The sequence below is a fragment of the Puma concolor genome, chromosome D1 (genome assembly GCF_028749965.1).
Source record: "Puma concolor isolate L17-30 chromosome D1, mPumCon1.1.hap2, whole genome shotgun sequence".
In the NCBI taxonomy this organism is placed as follows: domain Eukaryota; kingdom Metazoa; phylum Chordata; class Mammalia; order Carnivora; family Felidae; genus Puma; species Puma concolor.
This window is the reverse complement of record NC_141676.1, coordinates 26,814,722-26,838,648: the sequence shown is the minus strand read 5'-3', so window position 1 is coordinate 26,838,648 and position 23,927 is coordinate 26,814,722. Positions and strand designations below refer to the sequence as shown.

At 47.5% G+C, this 23,927-nt stretch overlaps 1 long non-coding RNA gene across 3 annotated transcripts in view; it reads right to left on the bottom strand.

Annotated features, from left to right (window-relative positions):
* Positions 1-395: 395 nt before the first annotated feature.
* LOC147576553 (uncharacterized) overlaps positions 396-23,927 on the bottom strand; it is a 29,106-nt gene continuing 5,574 nt past the window's right edge. The window contains exons 3-4 of one of the 3 annotated variants that reach the window (XR_015240903.1): positions 9,427-12,984; positions 396-739 (exon numbers count right to left, since the gene is read on the bottom strand). This is a non-coding gene — a long non-coding RNA (uncharacterized LOC147576553). Of the gene's footprint in view, positions 740-7,147; positions 7,690-8,583; positions 12,985-23,927 lie in introns of those variants that run through there. The other 2 variants (XR_015240902.1, XR_015240901.1) reach the window with 2 other exon arrangements.

Here is a 23,927-nt window from a genome sequence, read left to right as displayed (position 1 = left end):
GAGATCAGATCTTAATAAGACACCGCTTTGCCTTTTGGAGCAGGGCGGTCGTTTGTCTCCTACTCCAAGAGAGCTAGGAAACAGGAACCGTCTACATAGGGCTTGCCGTCACCCACAAATGTCACCCCTCCATTCCGGCACCGCCACATGCTCTGACACCGTCAGGGAGAGATCTGGAAATGTTATCCCTTCCTCTTCTTCAAGATTAAAAGAGTTGACACAGCCACAGAGCTTGACAGGTGGCTAAAAGCGTGTGAGGTCCCTCACCGCAAGTCAGAGCTCCCGGTCTGCCTGGGAAGCACGAGGGACCCTGTAAGTCGTTGTTCAAGTGCCTGAGTGATGAGGCTGTTGGAATCCCACCTCTGACCAGCTGTGAAACCCTAGGCAACTCAACCTCCAGTTGCCTCAGCTTTATTTGCTTATAAGTGGGGTGATGACAGCACTCATCTCGTAGGACTGTTAGGATTGAAGAAGTAACTAACGTGATTAGAACCATGCCTGGCCTGTAAGTGTTATGCTGACCCCATGTTACAGGTGAGGGAAACTGAGGCTTGGAGAGAAGAAGGGCTCTTCCCCAGGCCCCACAGCCAGTTGGTGGCAGAATTGAAGATCTGATCTCTGTGACAGGATCTTCCAGCTTTGAGGAGCCTGATGAGCCCCAGCGAGGAGGGACCCTCCTCCTTCCCCATCTTCCCCAAACAGTGATGCCCCTTGCCCTTTGGACAGGACAAACAGGTACCTGGAAGAGAGGAGAAAAAAGAAGATGATGCGAAAAGAGATCAAGGCTTGTTAACACTCTGCCATGCACCAGACCGTCAGACTGCGACTCGGAAAACTTATTTCTGTAAAGAGCCAGCTAGTAACAGTTGAGTCCTTGGGGGCCCTCTGGTCTCTGCCGCGACTACTCACCTCCACAGGGGCAGCCACAGGGAATATATAAATAAAAGGGCATGGCTGTGTTCCAATAAACTTTATTTCTGGACTCTGCAATTTGAATTTTGTAGAATTTCCGTGTAATGTGAAATAGCACTCTTTTTATTTTTTACAGCCATTTAGAAATATTTTTTAAAAATCCTTTATAGCTGGGGGCGCCTGGGTGGCTCAGTCGGTTAAGCGTCCGACTTCGGCTCAGGTCATGATCTCGCGGTTCGTGAGTTCGAGCCCCGCGTCGGGCTCTGTGCTGGTGGCTCAGAGCCTGGAGCCTGTTTCAGATTCTGTGTTTCCCTCTCTCTCTGACCCTCCCCCGTTCATGCTCTGTCTCTCTCTGTCTCAAAAATAAAGGTTAAAAAAAATTTGTTTTTAAATAAAAATAAAAAAAAATCCTTTATAGCTGAAGGGCTGTATAAAGAAAAGCGGCAGGCCAGGTGCCTGAGGGCAGTAGCCTGCTGACCCCAGATCTAGAGGTTAGAGTCAATCAACCCTGACCACAGCTTCGAGATTCATGTTACACACGAGGAAACTGAAGCCTGGAGGGGGATGGGGTGCAGGGGGTCACTGGCCCAGGTGACAGGGGAGTGGAGAGCAGAGCTGGGATTCAGGTCCTCTGCTCTGTCCCTCTGCTCCATGATGCCCTCGGAGCTGGTGGCTTGGGTTCCCTCTGCATTTTGTCACCACCATATGAAGACATTGTAAGACCCACCCTTCTGGGACATGAGAAGCTGTCCTAATGGAGGTGTCTATGTGATGGCCCTTTGGGGAAGCAGCATCTACCAGCCAATGTTTAGACAGGTTCTAGCCAGGGCACCAGGCAGGTGCCATAGTCCTGACTTTGTATGCGGCATGGGACAATGCTTCTGTCTAAATAAACTCTCTCTGGGTGCTTGGGTGGCTCAGTCGGTTAAGTGTCCAGCTTCAGCTCAGGTCGTGATCTCTCGGTCCATGAGTTCAAGCCCCGTGTCGGGCTCTGTGCTGACAGCTCAGAGCTTGGAGCCTGCTTCGGATTCTGTGTCTTCCCCTCTCTCTCTCTGCCCCTCCTCCACTTGAGCTCTCTCTCCCTCTCTCAAAAATAAATAAACATTAAAAAAAAACTTTTAAACAAACCCTCTCTGAGCCCTGTGGCCCTGGTGATGAGGCTCACCGTTTCAGGGCTCACTGTTCTCACTGTACAAGAAAGACGGGAGGTCCACACGGTGGGTAGACATTATGGAATAATCCAGAAAAGTGGTTAGGGCTTCGGGACATCAGAGTGGGCAAGTGGCAGAGAACATGAGTGAGATGTGCGTGTCTAAAAGGTGAAAACTGAACCAGGAGGTTTCCTGGAGGGTGTGGCCTGGGACGGGGAGAGTCCCCAGAGGGCCCCCTGGCCTTTGTCTTGCTCTTCCCCATTCTCCACATGGCAGACCCCAGGCTGGCCTCTGCCTCGTACCTCCAGACACGCTCGGCTGAGCCAGCTGTGAGGCTGGGGTCAGGCGTCACCCCCTCCCCTCGGGGCACACCGGAGACCCAGGAGTGCCCCGGAACCCACATTGCTGCTCCCAGACTCCAGCAAAACCGCAGCTGGGACCGCCTGTCCTCAGGTCTGAGCTTGTCGAGGATTCACCGGAAAGGAAAATGCCACACCTTGTGCAATGGGTGCAGACTGTTTGGGAGCCTTTGCTAAGCCCGGCCGAGGGAGGGCGACCGGGGACCCCGGTGCCTGTCTGTTTATTTTGTGTCTTTTTAAAATTGCTGTTACGGAAATAAACCCTCTCAAAGTGGAAAGTTTAGAAAATACGAGTAAGACCAAAGAAGGGACAAATGCAAACCACCCATAACCATGCCCTCCCAGAAGTAAGTTTGTTTTACTTCTCCTTCTGGTCTTTTCTGCGTACACATGTGTGTGCGAGCTCCTTATCCAGATGGGGTCGTAGGAGAAATTCTGCTTGGAGACTCTGTTTCTTCTTCGTTTCATACTGTAGGGTGAGCACGTTTCCACAGCAAATACATTTTTCGTTGCCGGCATTTTTGCCCGACGTCTGTTTTTGGCAACTCCCCTTTCGAAGGTGGATAAGCCCATGGATTGGGGTCGCAGGTCCCAACCGGATCACAAGATCCAGCCCTTTTTAGGGCAGAATGCTGGGGCTGGGCTCTGTGGTTTTGAGTAATGGAAAAGCCCCAGGCTCACGATTCGCAGCAAGAGCTCCTGCCCCAGCCCCACCCTGACTCATAGAACTGTCTTCGACTAGTCACTTCACCCCTCTGGGCCTCAGTTTCTTTACCCATAAAACGGGACGGTTGGATTAAGGGCTTGGCCAGCTCTAATGCTCCATGACTAAGCACTTGTAGACTCACAGGATTCCAGAAGCCTCTGAAAAATGTTAGCTGCTGAGAGGAAGTTGCTTCTCCCCTAGCCCTCGGCTAGCCAAGCGGAGGGTCATGGCCCGGAAGATCTGAAAACCCCCTGTGGAGTAGCCAGGGACTACGGGTGCCAGGGTCTCCGGGGGCTGCTGGGCTCTGTCCACCTTCCTGCCTCCCCCTCCCCAGTGTGGAGAGGGCGGCGGCTGCTCCAGGGCCGGCACTGACCCCACAGCCCCACTTCTCCGAGGTCATGGTGGGAAAAGCCAGAACCAGTGGCCGCCAGCTGTCTGTTACATTTGGAAACACAAACGATGTGGCTGGGCAAAAAGCACGGCCAGAGCTGGAGCCACCCTTGGAGCTGGTGGGATCTGGGAAGAGCCTAGGAGAAGCCTCCTGGGGTGGGCAGCCCTTCTCCACCCCCTCGTCCTATCACCCACCCCCGCCCCACTGGCCCTTCTCCTGGCCCTCCTCTGCTCCTGGAGCAGCCACTGGCTTTGGTCCATCTGGTTTGGAGAGAGCCTGCCGTGAAAGTTGGAAGTCAAGGCGGCTGCTATGTGGAGGCTTCAAAGGGGCAAGAACGTTATGAAATATAAGCGGCAGAATCCCTCCTCCCGGAGGCGTGGACTTGTTTCCTTCCACATTCTCTTGCAGAAATCATCATCCTAACAACAATCATAGCAACGCCGCTACGGGGTAATAAGTATTGCTATACGCTAGGCACTGAGCCCCATGTTTCACGAGCTTGCGTCGTCTTCAGTCCCCACGAGACAGCTCCCCGGGGTGAGGTCCAGCTATTATTGTCCCCATTTTACAGATGAGGACAGTGAAGCTCAGAGGTTAAGCACTTTGCCCAAGGCGGCCCCCCAGGGGCCTAATGAGTTACAGGACTGCAACCAGGCTCAGGACTCTCTGCACTTGAACTTGTTCGGTTAATAATACTCCACCCTTCCACCTCCTCCAATTTCCTGCCCCCGTTGGTCGGGACCCTCCTGTAGCAATTTCAGCTTGTTCAATATGCAGACATTCCCAGAGACCTCAAATTCTATTGGTCCTCGCATCACATGCCAGGTCCCCACCAGGCGTGTGCCCCAAACGTGTAAGGCTTGGTCCCCAGGCCGGAAGTGTACCGTTTCCTCGATGAGACAAGGGATATAGATTCTGTGCTCCTAGGGTGCATGTGTCTTTCCCATGGAGTCCTGGAAAGAGTGCATGCTTTTGAGCTATGTGCCCACTGCAGTTTGAATGCTGCCTCTGCCATTTACCAGCTGTGTGACTCTGGGCAAGTCTCTTACCCTTTCTGTGCTTCGGGTTGCTCATCTGTACAACAGGGATAATACTATCCCTTTTATATGTTGACTCTTAAGGATTAAAGGGAATGTTTGTAAAGTACTGTCACAAAGTATGATGCTTAATAAATGTTAGCTACTGATTTGATGACTGAAAGCATACGGTCCCGAGTTCGATGGTCTGGGTCCGATCCCACCTTATCTCCTTCTCAGTTATGTATGTGACCTTGGGTTGTTTAGTTTTACCGTTCCGAGCCTCAGTTTCCTCCTCTGCAAAATGGGGATAATTTGGGGATCATTGTAAGGAATAAGTGAATACACACATATATCAGAGCAACAAATACTAAGTCTCTACTATGTGCCTGATATATATTAATTGCCCGATCTATACTAAATTTACTATTAACTGTCATCATTTTGTCACTATAAGCATCATTTTCTTACTATTATCATTGCTATTAGTCATGCATCTGATTTATGGATTCAAAATTATCTCACTGCCTCTCCTAGATGATCATATTTCTATTCATGGCACTACATGTTTAAGTCATTAATTCACAACGTCAGAATCATTTTTAATTTTTCTTTCCCCATCTACAATCATCCTGTCTTGTCTGGAATGTGTCTTCCATTAAAATTCTCTTTTCTGTTCCCACTGGCATCATACCTTATCAGTTATTTATACCTTATGTGAATGATTGTGGCAGCTTCATTCTTGGGAGTCATTTTTGATGTGTGGAGAAGGAAAAGATATGATGGCGGTGAGCGCCTACTCTTCCACATCTGCTCTCCTCTGTTTTATTATTTCTGATAGAAACATCTAAATAATTTCACCTTGAGCTCAGTTCTGTTTACTCCCCTGCAGAAAAACATTCAATAGCTCCCATGCCTTTTATTAGGCACACAGATTTTTGAGGCCAAGATTCACGACTTTTCAGTCTGGCCCAAGCCTACTAGGGGAACCATCGTGGCTGACTTCCTCCTACCTTGCACTTGGCTCAAGCAATTATTTTTATTCCATTCATGGTAGTTCTCTTGTCACTGACTGGTTCAGGAATGGGCAGTCCTAAGCCATTTTACATCAATGAGATCTGAGAAGAGGTTTGCTCAGGCCAAACAATTTTTTTTTCTTTCTGTCTTTCAACATGAACAACCTATGCCCTGGATGTTGCTGGCAGCCATCTTGCAACCATGAGGATGGCCACCATGAGGGCAGCATGAACACAGAGCAAAGCAGACCCAAGAGAAGAACAGAGAAACAGACACGGAGCCCTGATCAAACGGCTCTTGGAGTTCCCCTGCCTCTCTGGACCTCCAGCTATGAAATATAGTTTCTTACTACCTACGCCTATTTGAGACATACTTTTATTACTTGGCAGCTCAAAGAATCCTAACTGATTCTCACCTTTGCAGCTTTATCTCCAGCCATCCAGGATAACCTGCCTGCTGTGAAATTTTCCAACACCTTGGTGACTTTGCCCATTCTTGCCTTCCCCTGGAACGCACTCCCAGACTCTGCTTGTTAGGGTCTTTTGCACCCTTCAAAGTCCGAATTCAAATGCACCAGTGCATCCTCACTCACATTCAGGAAGACGGCTCTTCCATCTGAATCTCCAAGACGTTTTGTATTTGTCTGCAAGCTCCAGAACACTCAGATTTACAGAAAGTTCATTTGCCTTCTTCACTGGGCTGCAGATTCCAGGAAGGCTGTTTTCCTTTTATTATCTCTGAATCCTTTAGTCCGGAACCCGGTATGCTTAGTTGATAATTGTTGCACGAAGATGTGGAGTTCAATACAAGTGACAACCAAATCTCAAATGATAGTAACAAAAATAATCAGTGTTTTGTAAGGCAGAAAGGGATAGGATCTCTATGGGCTGAGTAGTAAGGAAAGGAATCTTAGGTCCTGAGATATGTGTGCCCCCAGCGGACGGGTAGAATTTGAACGGGCAGGGCTGGCAGGAATTCCTCTTTGGAAAGGGCCAAGCAGGTGCAAATGATCTGTTTTTCAGTTCCTCCAGTCACTGCAGTATGTTGTTGCTGTTGTTTTTAATATAATTTACTGTCAAATTGGTTTCCATACAATACCCAGTGCTCATCCCAACAAGTGCCCTCCTCCATGCCCATCACCCACTCTCTCCTCTCCCCCACGCCCCCCATCAACCCTCAGTCTGTTCTCAGTCCTTAAGAGTCTCTCATGATTTTTTTTTTTAATTTTTTTTTTCAACGTTTATTTATTTTTGGGACAGAGAGAGACAGAGCATGAACGGGGGAGGGGCAGAGAGAGAGGGAGACACAGAATCAGAAACAGGCTCCAGGCTCTGAGCCATCAGCCCAGAGCCCGACGCGGGGCTCGAACTCACGGACCGCGAGATCGTGACCTGGCTGAAGTCGGACGCTTAACCGACTGCGCCACCCAGGCGCCCCAAGAGTCTCTCATGATTTGACAGGCTCTCTGTACCTGTTGGGAAATGCGGTCTCAGTAATGAAATTCCTGTAGGTGGAAGAAGAGGAAAATACGTTTTGTTCGAGTAGAAATGACATCTTCACTTTTTTATGATTAGAAGTGTCAGTTGGGAATGGGCTGCGAGTATCTTGAAATGGCTCTTTATGAGCCCAACCCAGTACGGGGGTGCTGGGAGCAGCGAAGGGATGTTTCATCTATCACCAGCCTTCCTTCGGGTGTGCAGGCACTGCCTCTGTTTCAGTGGGCTTAAGTGTTCTAGGTTGTTAGAAGAGGGGTTGTCTTCATAAGGTACTATGACAGACACATTGGTATGTATGGGCCAACCAGCTTGTTTTCTTTTCGGCCACACAAGACCATAGAGACCATCTGCGGACTTGTTGCATCCAAGTGCTGCAGTGTGACCGTGTCTTGCCAGTAGGACGCGGGTGGCACTGATGGATGCCACTTCCAAGCCTGGATCCTAAAACAGCCCATGCAATTTCCCTGCTCTCTCTTAGCTTGCCATCTGGCCGAACGCAGAGCTCCCGCTCCAGGAGAAGACTCTGACGAGGGCTTAGGGCACGGCAAAGCCACCGGATGGAAGAAACCCGGATCCCTGAGTCACAGCTTGGAGGAGAACTGCACGGGGTTGCTGATCAGCCAAAAACATCCTCATTGAACCTTGTACAAAAAAAAAGAAAGAAAGAAAGAAAGCTCTACTGTGTTAAGCCACTAAAATATTGGGGTTTTTTTTTGCTGGTTCGCCAACCTTGCCTAACACGGATGGCGGAGAGAGGCATTAGCGAAATCTCTGGGCATAGGCAGATGGCAGTTCCACCAAGACGACCAGAAAGGAACCGGAAGGAGGCCTTTACCGGTGGCCAGGAGGAAGACAGCTAATAGAGGCCCTCACTACCAGAAAGGTTCAGTGTTCACTCAACTGGCAAGGGGTGGTTTGTCCAGCTTCCTAAGGTTGGCTGCAGATGGTCCTTGCTGGGCAGAGGCTGGGCGGTCTCTGGAGGCAGACTCAGCTCCTACTCTTGGGGTCCAGTTACATGATGATCCTTCATTCAGGCCCCATGCACCCCCTCCTTGATAATATCCCTCGCACTCTCCTCCCTCTTCTGCCTTTAACTGCGGTAGATATTACCAAACCGCCATCCACAAAAAAATAAGGCCATTTGAAGTCCCATCAACTGTTTAAAAGGTGGGGGTAAGTGCTTATATCTCTATGTACTATCCAGCCCTGCATATTATCAACCCAGAGGAGGGCACTTGTCGGCATGAGCACTGGGTGTTGTATGGAAACCAATTTGACAATAAATTATATTTAAAACAATTTTTTTTTCCTTTTTTATTGGGGCGCCTGGGTGGCTTAGTCGGTTAAGCGTCTGACTTTGGTTTAGGTCATATTCTTGTGGTTCATGGGTTTGAGCCCCGCATTGAGCTCTGTGCTGACAGCTCGGAGCCTGGAACCCGCTTCACGTTCTGTGTCTCCCTATCTCTGTCCCTCCCCTGCTCATGCTCTCTCTCTCTCTCTCTCTCTCTCAAAAATAAATAAACATTTAAAAACTATTTTTAAATAGAAAAATTTTATTGTGGTAAAAAAAATGCATAACACAAATTTTGCCAACTCAACCATTTCTAAGTATATGTGGTACAGGGGCATTAAACGCGTACACGTTGGCATGCAACCGATCTCTAGAAGTTTTCTTTCTTGCAAAACTTAAATTCTTACCCACTGAACAACCCCCCATTTCTCTCCTACCCTACCAACCACCATTGTCCTTTCTGTTTCTATGAATTTGACGAGTCTAGATACCTCACCTAGGTGGAATATTACAGTGCTTGTCTTCCTGTGACTAGCTTATTTCGCTTAGCATGATGTCCTCCAGGTTCATTCATGTTGTAGCATGTGTCAGCTTTCCTTTCTTTTGAGAACGGAATGATGCTACATTGTGCGCCTTCATTTATTTGTCCATGAAAATGTGTGTTGCTTCCGCCTTTTAGCTCTTGTAAATGATGCCGCTATGAACGTGGGTGCGCAAATATCTCTTCGAAATTCTGGTTTCAATTCTTTGGTCTAGACACGCACAAGTGGGATTGCTAGCTCAGGTGGCAATTCCATTTTGAGTTTCTGGAGGAACCACCATACTGTTTTCCATAATGGCTGCACCATTTCACCTTCCCACCCCCAGGGCACAAGGATTAGAGCGTCTCCAGACACTTGCCGGCCTTTGAGATAGTAACCATCCTAATGGGTGTGAGGTGACATTTCACTGGAGTTTTTAATCTGCGTTTCCCTGATGATGAGTGGCATTGAGCATCTTTTCATGTTTGTTGGTTCAATCTGCTTCAGTTTGTTATTTACATTTTTTTTTTTTTCATTATTTTTGGAGGTCAAAGAGGAAGTCTTACCACCATGATGAGATGTTTCCACTCTCCAGGCTCGCAAGGACGAGATCCCAGCTTTGCAAACAACAGTTGAAGTCGGGAAGGACTTGCACCCCAGGGGCGGTAGGAGAGACTCATGTTCTGCTCACCATGCTCATCGCATGCCAGGTTTACACAGCACTCTCTAAAGTCACACACGCCGTTTCAATCATCACAGCAGCCTTGCAAGGTACAGGAGGCAGAGGAGGAAATTGAGGTTGAGACATGAGAACGCAGAAATAGAAGGAGACTGGTTCTTTAAAATCCCAACCACTGAAACAGATGCCCAGTGATGCGCAGTAGACATAGCTGGCTGCCCGCCTGACATCTGTTGTCCCCTTTCCCTTGTGTCAGAGCCCCGGGTTTCTCAGTGTGTCCACCCTCTCTAGCTATGAACAGGGCTAAGACAATAATGGGGGCTTCATCCTCTCGCGTAGAGATTGGTTTAGTAAGGGCCGGTGCAGGGTGAGGAGTATTTTAGGGAAGAGCTCCTCATTTAAAACGTAAAACAAAGACGGCATGGTCCCTTTTCTTTTTCTGGATGAGGTAATTCCTGGATGGGATGCCTAGGTACAGCGTGTACCAGAGGACCACGAGCAGGACCAGTCTTAGGAGGAAGTCAAGGGGCAGCAGGCAGAGCAGAAAAAGAGAAAGAACCTGAATTCGATATCACTGAGTAATATTGCTAACACCACCTTCTTGTGATGGGAAATAATAAATCCCTATTGCCTGAGCCAACTTGAACTGGGATTTTTGCTTTTTGTTTGGGAGTTTTTGTTGCGGCTGTTGTTGTTACTGATGTAATCCTATTATGTGATGGATGGAATTATAAATTGACAGAAAAGCAATGTGACAACATGATCCAAGAGCCATCAATGCCAGGGGCACGTGGATGGCTCAGTCAGTTAAGTGTCTGACTCTTGGTATAGGCTCAGGTCATAGTCTCACGGTTCGTGGGTTTGAGCCCCAGGTCGGGCTCTGTGTCAATGGCGTGGAGCCTGCTTGGGAGTCTCTCTCTCTGTCTGCCCCTCCCCTGCTTGCACTCTCTGTCTCTCAAAACAAATAAATAAACATTAAAAAAAAATTTAAAGAGCTGTCAAGGTCAGAGCTCCACCCCTATCTCGGGGGTGCCAGCTGTGGGTCAACACTGTCCTAGGGACAAAGACTATTCTGGGGGGTCATGGGGAAGGCGAAGAGAGGAGAAGGGAAAGAGTGGGTGTAACTGTAGCTGTGAGAGGTCCAAATGGCAAGACTGGACCTGTCATCATCATGTGCCGCGAGCCAGTATGGGATCACATATTGGGTCCAAAAAGAAACCTACTGTTCCCTGGCCTGACATTTCCATGCCGAGAAACTGCAGCTAAAAACACCCCTGGCCTCTCTGACCATCCTTTGCACTCTCTTTTCTGACAGTGAGTTTGGAAAAAGACCAAATGTTCTCCATGGGACTCCTCCCCCTCCGTCACTTTCAGATGCACCTGCCTGCAGCGGGGTCCCTTCTAGGCCCATCAGCTCCCTGGCAAGTGCCAGAAGCCTGAAGGCTATTTTGAGGGGGGAAATGCTTCACGTTCATTTATGTGGCTGCCTATTGAGGCCTTATTCTTTTCTTCAGCTGCTCCTGCGAATAAAGCCGTTATCCTCACCTCCGTCTACCTGACTCCTGAGTGTACTTCCTCTTTGATTCTGAACTCAGGAAGGAAGGCGAAAGGCACCATTCATTGGACCCCTACACCTTGACCCCAAACACAAAATTAACAAGTAAACTCAATACAAAAGTTGACATCACCTCTACTAGTCTCCTGCTCCCATATAATTATACGTCCTGCAGGATGGGGAAGGGGTCGTTTTAACATACCTGCAGTCATCTGGGACCAGGGTCCGAAAAAGGCTTTGGAAGAGCCTTGAAAGAGATCAAGTTAGGGCTGAGATTTGACCAAAGTCTCAGACTCAGGACGGACACATTTGTGAAGGGAGCAAGGGGCACATTGAGAGGTATCAGTAAAGCAAGAAGATCTGAAGTAATTTGACCCGTCGGGTTATGGGGCAAACCGGTTTGAGTTTGCCTCTAGAAACATTTTCACTTTCAGCCACATGGGGTTGAGTCAGCTTAGTCTAAAGGAACAGAAAAACAGCGTGAGTACGAGGATAGTAACAGCAGCCATGGGATGCGTCCTAGTAACAGCCCAAATGTACGGAATCTACGGTATTTTGTTTAATTCAGTCCTCACTGCGACCACACGGATTAGGGACTCTATCTGCCTTCTTTCACTTCGGAGGAAATTGAGACTTAGAAAGACAGTTGGTCCAAGGTTACACAGCTAGCAAGTGCCAAACCTGTGTTTTTAACCCTACGGGGACTCCAGGCTTCATACTAACTCCATATTGCGATCAAACTATCCCAACCATTTTCATTTCTGATGACTTTTTGAGGCAATAATTCAAGGAAAGCAAAACATGACGTGCATAAACATTTCCACTAAAATGTTCTATACAATTGTGACCAGAGGAAGCAACTGAAATGCATATCAGCAAGGAAATATTTTAATATATTACGCTGTATCCAGTCAATGAAATGCTGGACATCATTTTATTTGCCTTTTTTTTTTTTTTAAGTTTATTTATTTTTGAAAGAGAGACCAGGGGAGGGGCAGAGAGAGAGGGAGAGAGAGAGAGAATTCCAAGCAGGCTCCGACATGGAGCTCAAACTCACGAACTGGGAGATTGCGACGTGAGCCGAAATCAAGAGCCAGACGCTTAACCAACGGAGCCACCCAGGCGTCCCTGGACATAATTTTAAAATAGTAATTCTGGAATTTACGTTGAAAAATGAGCATGACAGAATAAACGGTAAGGGAGCAAAGCAGGAGGGAAAAGCAGGAGGGAAAACGTTGCACCCACCATCATGGCAATAGTTAGAAAAAAACTCAACCTGGCCATCCATGATCCAAAACTGAAAGGAAAATAAGCAAGAGCCAAATAACTTTTAATAGTGAGTGGAGTCTAGGTTGATTTCTCCCTCTTCTTTCCTCTTTCTTCTTTCTTCCTTCTTCCTACTTCCTTCTTCTTCTTCTTCTTTTTAGTATTTTCAACACTGTAGAGGCCCTACCATGTCAAGAAACACAGAACAGATCTGCATGGGACACTGTAGGTAGAAGCATGTGTTTGCATACCAGCTAGCTCGCTGGTGGGGAGAGGGGTTACTGGGCATACTGGCGGGAGCGTAATGTGTGGCTCGGCCTCCATCAGCCTGCAGATATCTCTCTGACCTTGAGAAGACTGTATCTGGATTCTCCTCCTCTCCTGCCCTAGGTCCCCTTTACCTTGAAGCAGACCCTGAGGTCACGAGTGCAGGTTTCTACAAGCATCTCACAAGGGTAGGAAACTTTGGCCCTGACTCCAGACAGCTTGAATCCCGAAGCTCCACAGAGTGGGGAGGTTCTCTGGAATTTTCCCGCGGTGCTGGTGACGTCACCAAGACGTGGGCAGAGAAGTGTGCGGGCCGGGACAGGCGGGGAAGCGAAGAGGAGTACACCATAAACTTTTCTAGAGGAAATGAGATGCAAATTAGTAGAGAGAGAAACAAATGCTGAGGTGCTAGATGATGGGGAGAGACCTTCTCAGATGGTTAAGACAGGAAAAAGCAGTCCATGGCAACCCTCTGTACAAGAGAATGAACAAGGCTTTGACATGAGGCCAGGCTCCATCGCTGGCTCCACTGCTTTGTGACTGTGGGCAAACCACTTAACCTCTCTGATCCTCAGATTTTCTATCTGTAAGTGACTGTAGCTATTCCAAAAACACAGAGTTCTGTGAGAGGTCCTGAATAAGCCCTTCTCCTGATAACATAACTGGTACTTCCCTCGTTCTCTGTAGATATGGGGCTCTGTAACCACTGAGACAGCAAAACATTCCCTGTGCCCTCCACGCCCATCCCATGCAATAGCTTCTTGTCATTCTGTCTTTCTCTCAAATAAGGGACCAGAGAAGCCTGTCACTGCTTCGTTAGAGGAAGAGAAAGGGGTGTGAAACAAAGATGTCCTGGGGGCTGCACCCCAGAGCCCTCCTTCTGCTCTGAGGGTGAGTTTCCAGATTGCGTGTGATGAGAATGGAAACATGAGAGGTCTAAGTCAGGCCACTAGGGACTGACACTCCGTGGGTGGGGACTAAAGAGGGACAAACCCCGGCTAGAGGGGGTGGCAGATGGGCAGACCAATGTGAGGGGAGAGAGCTCAAAGTTGTAAGGAAGAGAATATTTGTGGCTGGCGGGAGGGGAAGCCAGTCGAGAGACAGGGATGAGGGCTGAGCCTTGTGAGGAGGGCAGGGGGGGAAGAGAAAGGAGACACATCAGGAGGAAAACATAAAGAAGGTAGAGGGGGTGCCTGGCTGGATCAGTCGGTGGAGCGACTGACTCTTGGTTTCAGCTCAGGTCGTGATCTTGCAGTTTGTGGGATCTAGCCCCACATCCGGCTTTGCGCTAACAGAGCTCTCTCTGCCCTTCCCTTACTTGCGCCCTCTCTCACTCTCAAAATAAATAAACTCAAAAAAAAAAAAAGGAAAGTAGAGAGAATAGGAGCTGAGAGAGACCAAAAGCATCTGAGAAACCGATAGAATTCCCATCACCCCTCTGCATCCCGCCACATCACCCCCCGCACCCCCTCACAGCACTGGTAACTCTGAACACAACCTTAAGGGGAGCAGCCATCAGCCACTGGACATGGGGCTATTTCTCCGCAAGATGAGGCAACAGAAGTGCCATTGTTGGTTGACTTATCTCTGGAGAAACATGACCTCCGTCTTGGGGGGTCCCTCTGCCCCACAAGCATGGGCCAGAATAAATACAGTTCTCCATCCTTGAACAAGGCAAGCCATGGCTTGAACATGCCATCGTTGGTGTAGCCCCATCTGGGCTGGGAAAGGGGACTGCTTCTGAGAAGGCCAGCTTAGGTACAATTGGGATGAAAGCCAAATATGTCTTAGGTACATCCTCTCGTTCTGGGGTTTCCCTCTGGCTTTTCCGGAGTGCTCAGAGTTTCCATGCCTTTGCTTACATCTTTGGTCACTGGGCCAAACTCGTTGGTGAGGAATGGTCTTCTAGCTACTGACCCAGGGGCTAAAGTGACCAAGAAGACTTCAACAGTTCCGAGGCTAGACATGGAGCCTCAGCTGTGTGGCAGAAGGGGGGACTGATCGAAACTTCTCTGGATGATGTCGTACGGCAGCCCTGCCTCCTGCTGCCCAGATTTTGTCATCCTCCCCCACATCACTTTTCAGAGGCCACCTGACAGAGCCACTTACAGCACCTGTAAGACCAGGCCAGATCCCCCCCAGTCCCATTTCCCACAGGACTGGGGTACGTGAGGGTGGGCGGGATTTCCTTTCCAATTCTACTGCAGGCAGAACGGGTCCACCCAGTGTGTGGTGGAGACTGCCCTCAGGACCAGGGTGTTTCCTTGGAGATGCTGTCACAGCTACTCAGCATGTGTGTGTGTGTGCGTGCACGTGTGTGCACATGCACCTGAATACCCATTTATGTTTATTGCATCTTAATATATTTTTAAAATAAGATTATTTGGGGGCGCCTGGGTGGCTCAGTCGGTTAAGCGGCCGACTTCGGCCCAGGCCATGATCTCGTGGTCCGTGAGTTCGAGCCCCGCCTCGGGCTCTGTGCTGACAGAGCCTGGAGCCTGTTTCAGATTCTGTGTCTCCCTCTCTCTGACCCTCCCCTGTACATGCTCTGTCTCTCCCTGTCTCAAAAATAAATAAAACGTTAAAAAAATTTTTTAAAAATAAAATAAGATTATTTGATTCAAAAGTGTGAATATATATATATTATATATGTATGTGTTTTATATATATATATATCATTATTGCTGATTTTGAATGTTCTCCATTAGTGGTTTATATATATTAAAATTTTATAATATATAATATATTATAAAATATAGACATATATTTTAATATATATAAACCACTAGTGGAGAACATTCAAAATCACCAATAATGTAATGACAGTATTGTGGTTTATGTTATTTCAAAGAGCCCCTATCTTTTGGAGACACATAATGAGCAATCTACCGATAGAAAGATACGATGTCTGCTATTTGTTTCAAAATAATCAGGTGGTGAGGAAGGAAGTAGGAGGTGCAGATAGGTAGAATGGGCCATGAGTTGGTAATTGTTGAAACCGGGTGATGGGTATGTGGGAATTTATCATACTCCTTTTTTTTTTTTTTTTTTTTTTTTTTAATTTTTTTTTCAACGTTTTTATTTATTTATGGGACAGACAGAGACAGAGCATGAACGGGGGAGGGGCAGAGAGAGAGGGAGACACAGAATCGGAAACAGGCTCCAGGCTCTGAGCCGTCAGCCCAGAGCCTGACGCGGGGCTCGAACTCACGGACCGCGAGATCGTGACCTGGCTGAAGTCGGACGCCCAACCGACTGCGCCACCCAGGCGCCCCTAATACTCCTTTTTTTTTAAATAGGGAGGTGTCTGTGGTCAAATAGTATTGGGGAAAACTGCGTACTATGGCCCCCTCTCGGAAACTTACGGTGCATCTTGGTGCCATATTTTATATCGCTGGAGAATAGGGGCCATGTGAGTGTGTTGAGAACCCACCCACAGAGCCTCGCATGGTGCCTGATGCTACCAAACACTTAAGAAATGGTTGATGCGTGAAAAAAAACCAAGGAAGGGTGCTTAGAGTAGGGACACCTGTTCACCTCTTTTAACCTAGTGTTTCCCAAATGTATTTGTTTATGAAAAGTCTGTGATTGAAGAGCACCTTTATATTAAAATCCTTTGCAATTAGTATTTGGGGACATGATCTCAGAGCAGGTTATAAATAGTATTAAAACTGGGCTCCCAAGGTTCCAGGGAGTTGGCAAAGAAAGCCACCGGTTTATAATCCAGGACTACATGGGCCATTTCCTGCCTATAAACTGTGTTCAAGTTCCAAGATGGCTGGTCTTGGAATCAAACCCATGCTGGCAGTCCATTCTCTTTCTTTTTGCCCCAAACCTTCTCCCGATGTCTTCAATTGGACGAACCCAGTATTCAAGTGGGAAACAAGAAGAAAAGTGAACAGGACACTTGGAAGGTGTAGGAATGCTCAATGAGTGAAGCCAGTCTCCTTTCTCGTGGTTGTGGCATCGTAGGCGAAGTAAGCCTAGGGGAAAAGTGAAGAAACAGATAAAAACCTGGACATCTCCTTGAGGAGGTCTAAATCAGGAGAAGGAATGCAGGAAAGGATTCAGCAGAAGAGCCAGGGATGGATTCACCTCCACTTTCACCCCCTTTCCACTGGACTCACGGTTGGACTCCATTGCCCAGGGATGGCTAGAACCCATTCAATGAGACATGGATGGAAGGGATGGTCCCATACCAGGCCTGGCTCATAACCACCCCACCACTACCACCACCAGACAGTGCTCCTACATGCTACTTTTCCTTCCACTGATTGAATGGGAATGGCCCCAGCAGCGTTGAGAAGTGCAGAGCCTCCGTTGACATGAATCTTCCATCGTCCCCAACATCTTACCTATCCAAAAACCCTCGTAAGTGTTAGATGACTCAAAAATAAACCTCTATGTATTTGAGCCATTATATATATATATATATATTGCTGAGTTAATTTGTCACTAGCTAAAATTAGGCCACAAAATACGGAAAGAGAAAGCCATCTGAAAGGTAGAATGAAAAATGGGCTAGGGCAGTACCTCTAAAGCCAAGAAAGGACAGAATTTAAAGGAAAGGTATAATCGTAACTACATCTGGTAGAACTTGAGACATGAGGAGGTTGGCTGGGGGATGATGAGCTTTTGAGGATAATTTTTCTCTTTGATGAAAGGAGAGAACCATATGATGAAAGATCCTTTTCTTCTTGCCTACCTCCTTTCTTCAGCTTTGGACACCGTCAAATGAGGATTTAATGCCGGGATCTTCGGTAACTATTTTGTGACATGAGGCAAAGCGCATTGGGAATGGAAGCTGGCATGTTAACAGTGGTACAGGAAGATGAACAGATTTTATGTCTATCACACTATCATTGAGCCACCGAACGAACTCTGGAACTACTTTTTTCTGTACTTTTTGTTAATAAAAAAATAATAAAGCCTTTCTTTAAAAATTTTTTTTTTCAACGTTTATTTATTTTTGGGACAGAGAGAGACAGAGCATGAACGGGGGAGGGGCAGAGAGAGAGGGAGACACAGAATCGGAAACAGTCTCCAGGCTCTGAGCCATCAGCCCAGAGCCCGACGCGGGGCTCGAACTCACGGACCGCGAGATCGTGACCCGGCTGAAGTCGGACGCTTAACCGACCGCGCCACCCGGGCGCCCCATTAAAGCCTTTCTTTTAAAAAAAATAACGGTAACTTCAATTTTTTGGACGTGCTCTATTCCAAAACCTATGTTAAGCTAAATAGATGCATTGTTACACTGTGTACTTTAATTTTCACAATAATAATATACAGCATTAAATGAGCAACTTAAGCTCTAAGAGATTGAGTAAATTGTCCAAGGTTACATAGCAAATATGATATTGCATCCAAAGTAATAAGTTAAACGAGCCAGACAAGTGCGAAGACCCTATTGCAAACTGGTGGATGGGGTTGGACCAGGAAAAGAAAAGGATTTAGCGGGTTTGGAGAGGGTACAATGGAGCTGGAGGGTGACTTTCTAACAAGACCATCTATCAAGATCACTCAGGTACCCTTATCTATAGAGCTTTTTGGGAATATACCTGGTCAATGTCACTCCTTTCTGAAGTCCTTTTTTATTTACTACTCCTCAGCCAGTTCATTACAAAAATGCATCGGAGGGTGACTAGACTTTCTTTAAAGTGGACTTACATGTTAGATTTTTACTGCTTACTTAGATTCTCCTCCACATTTAGGCACATGGGAGAATCACCCTCTCTCAGCTCGCTTACAATTAGATGGGGTCACGTGACTAGTTTTAGCCAATGGGGTGTAAGCAGAAACGGCATGAATTATTTCTGAGCCAAAGCATTTAGTCACTGGTAAGAGATCCTTTACTGTTCTGTTTCCCTGATGCAGCCATTCTGTTAAAATGCAGGTGCCATAAAATCAAACCACGCAGAATCACTGAGCTACCGCATGGAAGACAGCCGCTTTGAAGAATTGCCTGGACCTACGGTAGACTTAGCATGACAAGAAGTCACTTGGACGATCACCTTAATCCACTGAGATTTTAGTGATGTGGCCACTGCAGCATAACCTGGGATGTAACCTGACTAATGCAACTTAATATTCCATCCTTCTCAGAGATGGTAAATATTGATCACGACTGTTACCATTGCCTCATCTATTCTATATATTCTTAAGCCATCACTGAACTCTTCCCCACTGAGCTGTAAGGCTTCTGAATCTCTCATCACAGTGACCTAAGCAGTCACTACTAGTTCACCAGAGCTGGAGAGTCAAGGAAAACCCACCCAAATCCTTCTAAAATCAGCACAAAATCCTGACTTCCTACTGTGGCCTGCAAGGCCACCTAAGAGCTAAAGCTGACCCTCCTTCACTTTCTCGCTCGCTCACTCAGCTCCAGCCCCACTGGCCTTTTCTGTTCTTCACACATACCAAGAATATTCTCATCTCAAACCTTTACGTTTGCTCTGCCTTCTTTTTCGGAAGTGCTTCTCTAATGTTTTATTACGGCTCAAATGTTGCCTCTTCAGACAGACTTTCCCTTCTACCTTATTAAATTTACCCTGCACCCTCCCCCAACGTCCTCAGTAATAACAAAACACTGGTCTCTCTCTCTCTCTCTCTTTTTCTGCTGTATTCCCAGTACTTAGAGTAGTACTTGATGCAAACAAGTGATTGGCCAACCCTGATCTAGACCATAATCATTTTGGGGAGAGAGGGTGGGTCTAGTTCCCCTTTGGTTTTTCTTTGGTGCTGAATCCATGTCATACGTACTGGAGATGTCCATTAAATTCCTGGCTGATGGTTAGAAGACTTCCATTTCCCTTCCTATCATGGTGGGCTCATGTCTGTGCCCTTTTGTCCTCCCTCTACCACTCACACACTCTCCTTCCCCTTCCCTCACCACAACCTCCCCCAATTAAGTACAAGTTTCTTTCTCACCCACACGACGTCTTCCACAGTCACAGTCTACTGTGGCTGAGAAACAGTACCCAGCAATAAAACGGGTTTTGGCCTGGCCTCACATCCAAGTTCACTACCTATAACCTTTTCTGCAGGAGTTAACACCGAGACCCATCCAGACTTGGCTAGAGTGTTAGGCCTGTGCATTGGAGCCCAGAAGTTTTACCCGCTGGGTGTTTTGAAGAGAAGCAGCTGTTACCATTTGCCAGCTGAAGGGTTTTGCTTTTGAAATAGTCTATGAGGCGTGTTGAGGCAGAAAGGAGCGTTCTGGAGAAGGCCTGGGAAGGCCTGCCACTCACTTGGAGTGCCACACAACTGTGGGCAAACCATCAGGGATGTCTGGTTTCAGTAACAGTGCAGGAGAAATCATTGCATTCTTTGGGTATAATTGGATGCTAAGGGGGAGGGTTTGTAGGTGAGCTTAGGTAGTGAAAAAGAACATGGAATGCAGAATCACAGGACCTGAGATTAGATCCAGAAGTCCTGAGTAAGAATGACTAGTCTCTACCCTCTACCTTAGCAACCTTCCCTCCACCACCCTACTCTAACAACAGTTTCTTTTTTTTTTTTTTTTTAATTTTTTTTTTTCAACGTTTATTTATTTTTGGGATAGAGAGAGACAGAGCATGAACGGGGGAGGGTCAGAGAGAGAGGGAGACACAGAATTGGAAACAGGCTCCAGGCTCTGAGCCATCAGCCCAGAGCCCGACGCGGGGCTCGAACTCACGGACCGCGAGATCGTGACCTGGCTGAAGTCGGACGCTTAACCGACTGCGCCACCCAGGCGCCCCTCTAACAACAGTTTCTAAAGGCATCTTCCCTCTAAAAAGACATTTATTGGAATAAAACTCAGTGAAAACGAGTTCAAACTCCAATTGGCTTAGCATTGTTGCTAGATCCAGAATCAGAAAGGGGTCGAGATTTTCTGTCCCTGCATCTTGTAATGGCAAGAAAGATCTCCCTCGTAAAATAAAGAGGCTTGGGACAAGTCACCCAACCTTTCCAAGCCTCAGTTACCTCATCGGCAAAGGAGGAGTGAACTTTTCATAGGGTTGTTGCGGTAATTAAATAACATTGGCATACGTACTAAGTGCTGGTGGTAGCGACCATGGTGGTAATTGTGGTGATGATGGCGGGGGTTCTGGCGGTGGTGGTGATGGTGGCAGTGACAATGGCATTGGGGGCGGCGACAATGGCATTGGTGGCATTGGTGGCGATAGCAGCAGCAGAGGAGTGATGAGAATGAGTTATGACAGAACGAAGAATGTTTAAATTGTGCTCAGCACACAGTAGTCACATAGTGAAGGAATAAAGGGAACAATTTTCAGGCAACCCAGGGACATTAGTCACCGTTCATACGCCAACTATGAATACGGCCAGCACGAATCATGCTTAGATGTTCATCAATGCCATTCCCTTCCAGCCTTCCGGTAGACGTTTAGCTACCAATTCGTATGAAACGGAAAGAAAATGAATAAAGATTTTAGTTACCCTATGAACTTAAAAGGAATACAATTGCATTTCTCTTAAATAATAATAGCGCCTACAGTAGAGACTCTCTTACTTCTCACTTCAGTCTCTCACTTCCCCCCAGCTAGCCTTCCGCATAAAGCCACACACCATTAATTCAAATTTCACCTTCAAAAATTCACATTTCTAAATTAACTACCATTGAACTGTGGGCTTTGACCTATCGGCATACTGCTTTAACTTCCAAAGGTCTGCATCACAGCTGCAACTGACATGGATGTATCTGGAATCAAGAGGCATCCGGTCCCCTTGGCATTTCTAGGGCGCGGTGGCCACATGGGCTATTTTATTTGCCGTCCTTTGAAAGCCTTAGTAATGCTAAAAGCTCAGCACTGTAATCATACTTGGTTAGCTCGAGACTAATTAGTCATTCGATGCCATTTATTTGTCATGAAGATTGCTTTCCAAATTACCAGTTTATTTAGCCTTCACTAATAATTATTTCACAAGGGCTTTTTCACCACTGTTCATTTGCATGTGTAGAATTTACTCATTGAGAATGAACTAAAGATGGGTTTTTGTTGTTTTTTTTTTTTTTTAGTTAAAGTTGAACTGGAATGGTGTTCGATTTACTCTGCCAGATCGCTCCTTCTGTGGTAAGCAGCCCCATGTAGGAATTCAATGTTGTCCCTTTAAAAGCGTCTGGTGGCCTGCTGTGTTTATAATCCTCAAATCCCATGATTCAGTCCCACCTCCCCGCCTTGCTCCACACACTCCTGCTCACATTTGGTTTAGATTTGACTTTTTCTTTGCTTAGGAAGAACAAGATTTTTTACTAGTCAGAAGCCAGCAGGCCCCCAAATTCAGGAAAAATAAACATACGAATCCTAGTCTGCTAGAGTGAGCCACGCTCAAATTCCACCAGGTCTGAAAACGGTCACCCAGATTGGACGCCGCGGCTTGCATTTGTCTAGAAAGCGTCAGCTTGTCCAAATGCTGCTATCTATTGGCTCCTGTAATTCCCAAAGTCACCCTGTAAAGTGTCTCAGGAGGAAAAAGAACAAGCCATTCTTTATTGGGAAAGGTATATATGTCAGAGACAGGGAATAGTCAGGAACTGAGAGTCTCATAATGACAGCGTCTAAGACAGACATGGCCCTGTCCTCAGGCAGCTTAGCGGTTGGTGGATAGCTGAGCCCTACCAGGAGGCCGGCCCCCCAGTAAAGAGTCCTGACGCCTTCTTTCACTTACTATTCACAACAGACTGTGAGAAAGGTCTTATGAACCTCATGTGGTAGATGAAATAACCCAAACTCCCAGAGGTTAAGTGACCCAAGTGAACTCACCGGGCTGATAAGGGGGTGAGCCACTGCTCAGACCTGGGCTTCCTCGGTCCAAGGCTGCCAGTCGTGTCCTGGACCCTGACCTAGTAGTGTAACTTCATGTTAAGTCAGATCAATTCAAGCTCTCTCTTCCAGTTTCCCACATCCCCTGGTTTCCCACATCCCCTGGTTTCACTTAGAAAGGCAATTGGTGCAACACACAACAGATACTGAACATCCAAAATCAGTAACTTTAAGGACCTAAGCGTTATACAGTCACAAAAAAGAGCATGGGAATGTCTTTGTGAGACCGTGGTAGGGCCAGTGTAGGGGGGAGGGGGCAGGGGAGGGGTGGAGTGTGGGGTGGAAAGACGGTGAGAGGGTTAGCGCACAGAGGTGATCCAGGAATTCCCAAAGGTTGGTCCTGACTCAGTGAATTGTCAGGTCAGTTTGAAATGACTCACTTGTGGCATGGGGCAAACAACCTCAGTCAGTCCCTCACTAAACTGTCGGGAAGCAGGCAGGCAAAATATTTCCTCCTGGAAGAATTTGCATGGCCCCCTAACCTTTGTGAGGCACCTTCCCACTCGGTGCTTCATCTGCCGATTGTTACAACTTGCACATATGCAGCAGGGAACCAGGCTTCGTCGGAGATGGCCTCGTTGAGCGGTTTTTATATAACTTTTTCAAAGTAAAATCCTTTGTGGAAATGAAGCCTCCCACAGTCCTCTAAGGTTATCAAACTGATAAGCTTGGAACTTTTGCGCTTCGAATGGGGTCAGGGTGGGGGGAGGCACAGCCCCCGCTTAAGCCTTTGCTTTGATCTCTGTGTCTGTCTCTGAGGGTCTCCAGGAACCTGCAAGTTCTATGAAACGCGGTAAGACAATGTAAACACATCGTTGCAGTGAATACCATCCCATTTCACTCCCCTCTTGCAACAAGGCCCTGGAAGTAATGGGAGATCTGCGAGGTCACTCCTGGGCCAGTGCCCTTTCCAGGGAACTCACTAGGCCTGGCTTCTCAGGTGATTAAAGTCTGAAGATCTTCTTGTGGGGGGGGGGGGGGGAGCAGCCTGCCCCCATGTGTTTCAGGAAGGCGGTGCCTCTTGGGGACAGACAACTCTGCCACTACGGGCAGCATTTTTCAAAGCGCCTGCCTTTCCGATAGGGGTCAGAGGCACCGTTCTCTTTCCAGCTGGCACCCCCCCACCCTCCCCCACCCCCCTCCCCCCTGAATCTTGAAACTGGCCACTGGTGGCTGGGGAGCAGGTCCCTGAGAATGCAGGAGGAGCAGCCTACACTCAAGCAGGCTCTCCCCAACTCGAACCCTTACACTGAACTGGAAAGCCTTTGTTATTGGCTGCATGTTTGTCTCCCCCAAATTCATATTTTGGACTCTTAACCCCCAGTGTGATGGTATTTGGGGGTGGGGACTTTGGGAGGTAATTAGGTCAGGAGGGTGGAGCCCTTATGAAAGGGATTAGTGCCTTTATAAGAAGGACCCACCAGCAAGCTTGGCCCCTCCCCCACCCCATCTCAGTCTCCCTCTCTGTTTCCCTCT